This window comes from Epinephelus lanceolatus, chromosome 16, assembly GCF_041903045.1.
Source record: "Epinephelus lanceolatus isolate andai-2023 chromosome 16, ASM4190304v1, whole genome shotgun sequence".
In the NCBI taxonomy this organism is placed as follows: domain Eukaryota; kingdom Metazoa; phylum Chordata; class Actinopteri; order Perciformes; family Serranidae; genus Epinephelus; species Epinephelus lanceolatus.
Window position 1 is genome coordinate 31582780 of NC_135749.1, and position 9029 is coordinate 31591808.

The window sequence follows — 9029 nt, forward strand, 5'->3', positions numbered from 1 at the left end:
AGTAAAACTTGGACAACAAGCTGAACAAAGATAGGTAAAATAAACACACTTAGAGATGTGCAAATAAACATAAAAAACAACAGTGACCTTACAGTGCCTATACAGATGTGTTATTATAAATAGTAAACAAGAATACAGAGTGAATCAGTCATTCATTCATTCATTTTTCATAGTTTGCCTGTTCAGGGTTGCGAGGAGCCTATCCCTGCTGATGTTGGGTGAGAGGTGGGGTACACCCTGGACAGGTCACCCATCTATCACAGGGCTGACACACAGAGAAAGACAACCACTCACACTTACATTCATACCTAAAGTCAATTCAGAGTCACCAATTAACCTAGGCATGTCCAAAGTCTGGTCCGGGGGCCAATTGTGGCCTGCTGACTGATTTTCAATGGCCTGCGGCTTGTCTTTCAAGTGTTAGGCTACTATATGTGGTCGGCACATGCACAGTGTAAAGTTGACAGCAAGGGCTGCTGCTTTCAGTAACGGTGGAAAGTTGAATACAATTTAACTGAAGGATGAAACAGTTGCATCTGATCAAATCTGGCCCCAATTCAAAAAAGTTTGGAAAGCCCTGAATTAACCTAACTGCATTTCTCTGGACTGTGGGAGGGAGCCAGAGCTGACACATGGAGAATGTGCAAACCAGCCAGCCTGCAGGTTTGAACCCAGAACCTTCCTGCTGTGAGGCAGCAGTGCCAACTACTGCACCACTGTGCCACCTGGAATGAATCATATTGAGACATATGAAATAATTAATGAATGGAACACTATTCATATTATTCTATTTTTAGTAGAAGGTTGTATTTTTTATTTACCTTTTTTCTTTGAACCCTTGAGCTGCTGTAACATTTGAATTTCCCATTTAGAAATAATTAAGTCTTAACCTATATACATGAAGCAGGTGTTTTTTTTTTTTTTTTTTACAATAAATGCATGCATAAATGTCTATCTACAGCATGCTTAGATATTCATATTGGATAATGATGTGTGTATCTAAACAATAGAATATAAAACTTATTATTTGTAAGTACAATGGGTGCTTAGTGCTACTGGCTTATAACTGCAGGGATTGTTCCTGCAACCCAGTTGCCAGAGTAAATGTTGGCATATTGCCTTCATGCAAACCACAGATACATTTCATTATTCTATGATTATGTCGCAGATACATCAGGTACAGCGGATTGACACTTTCACCAATGCTGTGGTTAACATGTGGTTTGGTTTAGGCACAAAAACCCATTTGGTTATAGTGAGGAAAAAATGTCATGTTTTGACTTAAAATATCTGGTTTTGGTGGCACAATCCCAGCTGGAGATGGAGCAATGTTAAAGCAAAAAAACCCAACTTGCTTTTCATTGAACTATTCCTGGTGGAAACACTGTGATGAGTTGCTAAGAAAGACCCACATTTGGTGGCTGAAAATCCTCTGGAAACACAGCAATGACTCATTAAAAAACAACCAGTTTTATTGTTTGTTTGTCTCTAACAGTAATTTGCAGTGGTTTGCAGCTTGGCAGGTGTCTTGCCTCAGCGTCGCACCATCCATCATCCCCTCCACCTCAGGATGTCAAATTCAGCTCATATTACATTACTTTAGAAACTTTGATACGATACATATTAAATGTAACGTATTTGTGGTTTGCAGAAACCTACAATGCCATCATTTCTTTCTGGTGACTGGGTTGGTTCCTGACACTATGGGCTGATGTAAAGTGTTTATAGTTTTGACCTGTGGAAACTGTTCTTGTTTCTGGCTGTTTTGGCGTACAGTCTAGAGCCTACCTGAGGGGAGAAATTGGAACAGGTTGTACCCAGGGCGTGATGATATGCTGTGATGTTACCTGCTTGCTTACTCTGGAGGTGTATAAGTCCTGGATGGAGCTTGGCAGCAATGAGTCTTTCTGCAGTCTTGACTGTCTGGTCTGTTACTGTTTGGATCTAAACCTCACTGTAATGTATGTGCAGAGAACAGACTGGATATTTGCTGAGTAAAACTGGATCAGCGAATCCTGGTTGGCAGACTCACCATAAATTGCGAGCCAGACAGTACCTCTTGATTTATTACTATCTGTTGAATGATGGAATCACATCCACTAAAATGACTTAAAGATACATTGAAGTCTTCTACTGATTAGAAAACATCAACAAAAGCGAGCCAGTCAGTGGCATCAATGCCTTCGTCATTCAGGAACTGCCTACACACTCTGGCCACATGAGGCTGGGCACTGTCCTGCACCAGGAGGAACCCAGGGCCCACTGCACCAGTGTAAGGTCTGACAAACGCTCTGAGGTTTTCATCCTGCTACCTAACTGCAGTCAGGGTACCGTTAGCTACGACATGAAGGTCTGTGCGACCCTCCAAGGATATACCTTCACAGACCATGACTGACCTACCACCAGTGCTTAATTTGAGCCGGAACGTACTGGAACGCGTACCAGGATCTTTTCAGAAAAGGCCCTGGTGCGTTCCGGAACTAATTTGCATGGGTCTAGAACTTTTCGCATCTAACAACTACATACAGTATTGGCTGATGTCACTAGTGTTGCAGGGTATACTGGTAATGGTAGACCACGGTACTAAAACTCCACAGTAGCCTACATATGATAGTTCAAAGTCCAATCGCAAGACGGTGAGTGTCCATGCGTTGTCCTGGTGTGCGCTGGTCAATAACGGCGCGCGCCGGCCACCTGGCACTCAATATGCTGCTGTAGTGGTTTGTTTTCCAGGCATGTGAGTATCTTTGAGCAGTGAAAGTTATTATTTATTTATTTTTACTTGTCGGCAGTGATTTGTTTTCCACAGAGCTCTACGTGCGAGCATTTTACTCGCATTTGCGACTAAAAATAGTTTTGTGCGCACAAATTAAATCATTCAGCTCGCTGTGTGAGTACAGATTTCAACCAGCAGAAAGGAAAATCAAATCCTGCCGGTTGTGGGTTGAACGGGGGTCAAAGACAGGATATGGCGGTCAAATACGGCGGAGGCTCATAGTACTCCGTGCCGCAACATAACGGCTTACTGGCAAGTCCGACTCCAGGTCCAGTAATGTCCTCTTCTTGGTGTCATGACTGCCCAGAAGTACCTGAACAGCCGAGCCGTGGCGGCACACAGGTTATGTGGCGTATCAGAGGAGAAATGAGCCGTTCACATTTCTCTCTGTGGCAGGTAACGCTCCACAAACCTCACCGCACTTTAGGGACTGTTCTTTACTTATGGAGGGACTGTTCTTTACTTGTCAGGGGAGGAGGGTGGCTGGTTGATTTTTATTTTATTTATTCATTTTATTTCGATCCACCCTATGTTAATCACTTATTGATGCTGTTTTTGAAGTATGAATAAGTCACTAAGTAATTTATTCCATTGAAATATCATTGATGTATTATAGAAAAGTGATTTATCTTTTTATAAATGACAAAAGGCACATCTGCCTCATTTTTGCCGTGGTATCCTGATACTACTCAGAACCGTGATACTTTCACTGGTATCGTACAGTGGGTCCCAATTTTGGTACGGTGACAACACTAGATGTCACAACCATTCCATTCGGAGTCGTGCAGTGAGGCGGCTCGGGTGCCGCTTAAAAAAGTGTTCCCCCACTTTTGGGAGTGGGGGAACACTGCTCTCTCAGAGGCCCAAAGTGTTCCCCTACTTCTAATTTTACAAATTAAGCACTGCCTACTGCCAAACCGATTATGCTGGATGATGTTACAGGCAGCATAACGATCACCACGGCGCATCCAGACACTTTCACACCTGTCACGTGCTCAGTGTGAACATGCTTTCATCTGTGAAAAACGGTAAGCCAGCTGCACGGTGCTGGGCTGTAGGCACAGGTCCCACTAGAGGACATTGGGCCCTCATGTCACCCTTATGGAGTCTGTTTCTGACAGTTTGGTCAGAAACATACACACCAGTAGCCTGCTGGAGGTCATTTTGTAGGGCTCTGGCAGTGCTCCTCCTGTTCCTCCTTGCACAAAAAATCTGAATCTGCTGCTGAGTTGATGCCCTTCTACAGCCCTGTCCAGCTCTCCTCATGTAACAGCTGTACTCCTGGTATCTCATCCATGCTCTTGGGACTGTGCTGGGAGACACAGCAAACCTTCTTGCGACCACACGTATGGATGTGCCATCTTGGAGGAGCTGGACTCCCTGTGCAACCTGACTGGGCTGCAGGTGCCGCCACATGCTACCAGTAGTGACAAGGACACTAGAAGAACACAAAACTAGAGACGAATCAGTCAGGAAGGATAAGGAGAGAGCAACTGTCTGTGGCCACCACATGCAAAACCATTCCCTTTTTGGGGGTTGTCTCACTTTTGCCTTTCCATTGCACCTGCTGTCACTTTGATTTGCACCACAGCAGGTGAAACTGGTTCACAGTCACTTGTGCTTCCTAAATGGACAGAGCAATATCCCAGAAGTTTAACTGACTTGATGTTACTGTGACCATTAAGTATCCCTTAATTTTCTTGTGCAAAAGAAAAGAAAGTCCTCTTAGGGACAGAAAACCTGCAGCAATCTCTTTTAACTAAATGACAAAATTAAGACTGCATCTTAAGAAAGCACAAGCACAACGAAAACAACTTCAAAACACTGACAAGCCATACACTGCAAATACTGTAGTTAAAATGTTGCAAGTCAGACACAAGTAAGTTAAAAGACACATTTACCATTTGACACATTTGTGGCAACCGAAGTTTACAGAAGACACTAAACTGATGAACATGCTTGCTAGTAAAAGGCCAACACAAGTCTAGCCAGTGTCTACACCCTGCCAGTAGGTGTTGGCTCATTTGTCATCGACTACCAAAATGACCCAGGAACTAAAACAAAAATAAAACTACTGGCTGAAGCTGGGGAAATTTTGTAGCGCCTGGTAAATAAACAATTTGGCTAAGGTAAGTGACACTCCCTATGAGTGTTTGCAATACATCACTGTGTCACCTGCTTCTGCCAGACAGGAGTCATTAAAAGTTGTGTTCAAACAGCTACAAGTCTTCCCCATGCATTTAAGATATTTGAACAAACTACGAACACTGTTTTTTTCTGATAAAGGTTGATGAGACAGATGTAACATGTAGTTCCACAAGAATCTTTTCTGTGGCAAAAATTAATAAAGAACTTTATAAAATACTGAAAACGTGCCACAGAGAAATCACATTTTGTGTGATTGACTCATTCTGCTCTGCAGCACTTCTCCAAACTGCTTCTATTTACTCCAAATAAACTTTAAATTAGTATATTTTATATTTTTTAATATAACACTGACAGATGTTGTTGCACTCGACACATTCTCACACCCAACTTGTCAAATACCGACACTTGGTCAGTGGCACTACCAAGCGGCAACCTCCAGGGCTGAAAAATGAAAAACTGAAGTGCCAGAAACTGCAGTTTGTTAATGGCTACTTGAGGCTAGCTCCAAAAGTGAGTCAATCCTTATAGACACCCATGTTAAAATGCCCAACTTTACAGCGGAAATAAACATGTTTACAACCTGGTACAAAAAACTGTTTTGGTTTTCCCGATTATGACAACTATGCAGAGGGTGAATTTTAATATAACTCACCTGTTTATGTTTTTTTAAGCCTCAAAGTTATGCATAATTAAAGGCAAGGCTGCTTTGAGCGACAGGCTGTCTGCTGATGGTGTGCTCGGCTTCTCAGTAAGATCCATCCCTCACTCGCTTACATGCCTCTTGCCCACTGGCTTTCACCTGGAAGGCCGGTGTTCGCTTCCCGTAAGATTGTAAAGTCAAGCCTGTCCTTTTTTTCCCTAAACCCAATCACATGCGTGTGTTGACTAAACATAACCATAGGCATTTGTTGTTGAAGGAAAAAAACGTCAAAAAAACTGACACAGCACATTTATTTTGAAAGAGACGGTATGCAAACAGTACATTTCCTGTGAAATTGGAAGTGCATTTTAGAAACAGACAATGCATGTAATAGGCTGAAGCTGACAGAGCATCAACAACCAACCACGTAGCATGCTACCCATACACTAAACTGTTACTAAAATAACTTCCATTGACTTTCGACTTTTGGTTTCACATGGGAAACAAACAATGGTCTCCAAGGTTAAAGTTTAGAGTTTGTTTGACCAATCCAGCTGCCCTCCAACTTCCCTACGTGGACTTTGTTGCTTTTTCTACTGTTGCAGTTGCTTGGTGTGTCTCATAATGCTGCTAAAGGGTCTAACGCCGACTGCCCCTGACTAAGCCTTGGTATTCAATGAGTTGGAAGTGAGACCAGGTTGTTACACTACATATGATTTAAAAAATGGTAAACTAAGAAGAAAAGAAACAAACTGGCTGACAGTGAATTTCAGCTAAGCAACTGATGAACAGTTTTCAGTAGTAAAAACAGTTCAAATGAATCAGTAAAAAGTAAGTACACTGTTTGTTACAGTTTCCCTTTTATGGCAAGTGCAAATAAAAAGTAAAAACCCTATTAGGTAATATCAGTTTAATAAATGAGAAACATAACTTTGTGAAAAACAGCTTCAGTTGTGTATTGCCACAGGCTGGAAATACAAAATGCAAAACAACATGAAAATGATGTAAGCAATAAAAAGGTGTGGTGTTATTTAAAAAACTGAAAGCAACCCATGGCTTATTAAAACAGTGTATCACACAGAATGACTAAGCAGCTTGTTGCAGTTTTTCTTCCTTGTATCAGTCAGGTGTGGTTAACAAAGTATTTGCATATACAAAGCACTTAAGTATGAGGCGAGACTTGAAATGCTCCGTGAAATAATGGCTCATTAACATTTGTTAGTCATGGCGTCACTACAGTTTGTAGGCAGTAAAAGAGTTTTACTTTGTTTAAAATTCAAATAAGTGATTCAGTAACATAGCATCAAAGTATTTTTTGTATTATCACAAGCAATTCCTGAGGCCTCTTTCTAAAAGCAGTGGTATTGTTTGCATTTTTTTCATACTGAGACCATGGCCCAAAAACTCCTGTTGTTTCCTGGTGCCTTGCGTAAGATAATCATAATGGCAGTGATTTTTTTCCTCCCTGGAGCTCAGTATGGGTCACAGCAGGTCACAAATCAGATCGCTAAACTACACCTGTGTAAACTGTAACTGTACAGGAAAGGCACATATTTTATCACATTTAAAAACATGTTTTAAAGGTGCAATCTGTGAGTCAAATGTAAACATAGGATAGATTTTTAGTCAAGCTAGCAGTGTGTCTTCAGACTGAAATGTTTCAACACCTGTTGGAGGAATCAGGACCGCCCAAAAGCTCTCTGGGGCCCAGCCACTAAGGGAGGTGGGGGTATTTATTATTTGGGTCGGTCATTACCAACAAAAATATTTTTTTTTCAATATTGAAAAGTAAAATCATATTGGCCCTAAAGAGCATTGGCCTATTGTTAAAATTCGCGGGTTTATTCCAGTTCACATGACCATTACCTTTAAGCAGGTGACCTCCCACATATTTTCATTAGAGCTAATTGATTCCTCCACTCCTTCAGAACCAAAATGGAAACCTATAATCCTTCTAACTGCGCAGAGGGTGAGTCAGCTTATTTGAGACGTAATAGGATAAAGTCTTCCCCACTAAATGAGTCTTATGAATGACTGTTTGCTTTGCCAATGCTGAACAATGGTCATATAAGTGTCATGACTGTACTTGAACACAGACATCAACAATTGTCCAAAATCCAAGACAATACCAGTTCTAGCCAGGTAAGCCATTAGTAGAAATACCAGTTTATAACAACACATTATTTTCTTCATTTGATAATCTAGAACTTGGTCTAAATGCAGCCCACTCTTCCAGTCATGAAAGAATTACTGAATTACCCCCCAACCCTGGCCTTCACCTGCAAAATGTGACTCATACTAACATGCATCAACCAGAGAGAGACACAAAATGACAAAAAAGACACAAAATGGCTACAAAGAGACACAAAAAGAGACGTAAAACCTATGTTTCTTGCTTCTGTGTAAGAGAGGTGGTAGGTCCTTTTGCATATCTGCACCCAGGGGCCTGTTGTCTCATAGGTCACCCATCCTCCCAGTTTATGCTTTCCTGTATGAGTTTCTAATTAGGAGAATGGTATTTGAGATATCGAATGGTCTAATTTATTATTGCTATGTATATACAGTACAGGCCAAAAGTTTGGACACACCTTCTCATTCAATGCGTTTTCTTTATTTTCATGACTATTTACATTGTAGATTCTCACTGAAGGCATCAAAACTATGAATGAACACATGTGGAGTTATGTACTTAACAAAAAAAGGTGAAATAACTGAAAACATGTTTTATATTCTAGTTTCTTCAAAATAGCCACCCTTTGCTCTGATTACTGCTTTGCACACTCTTGGCATTCTCTCCATGAGCTTCAAGAGGTAGTCACCTGAAATGGTTTTCCAACAGTCTTGAAGGAGTTCCCAGAGGTGTTTAGCACTTGTTGGCCCCTTTGCCTTCACTCTGCGGTCCAGCTCACCCCAAACCATCTGGATTGGGTTCAGGTCCGGTGACTGTGGAGGCCAGGTCATCTGCCGCAGCACTCCATCACTCTCCTTCTTGGTCAAATAGCCCTTACACAGCCTGGAGGTGTGTTTGGGGTCATTGTCCTGTTGAAAAATAAATGATCGTCCAACTAAACGCAAACCGGATGGGATGGCATGTCGCTGCAGGATGCTGTGGTAGCCATGCTGGTTCAGTGTGCCTTCAATTTTGAATAAATCCCCAACAGTGTCACCAGCAAAACACCCCCACACCTCCTCCTCCATGCTTCATAGTGGGAACCAGGCATGTGGAATCCATCCGTTCACCTTTTCTGTGTCTCACAAAGACACGGCGGTTGGAACCAAAGATCTCAAATTTGGACTCATCAGACCAAAGCACAGATTTCCACTGGTCTAATGTCCATTCCTTGTGTTTCTTGGCCCAAACAAATCTCTTCTGCTTGTTGCCTCTCCTTAGCAGTGGTTTCCTAGCAGCTATTTGACCATGAAGGCCTGATTCGCGCAGTCTCCTCTTAACAGTTGTTCTAGAGA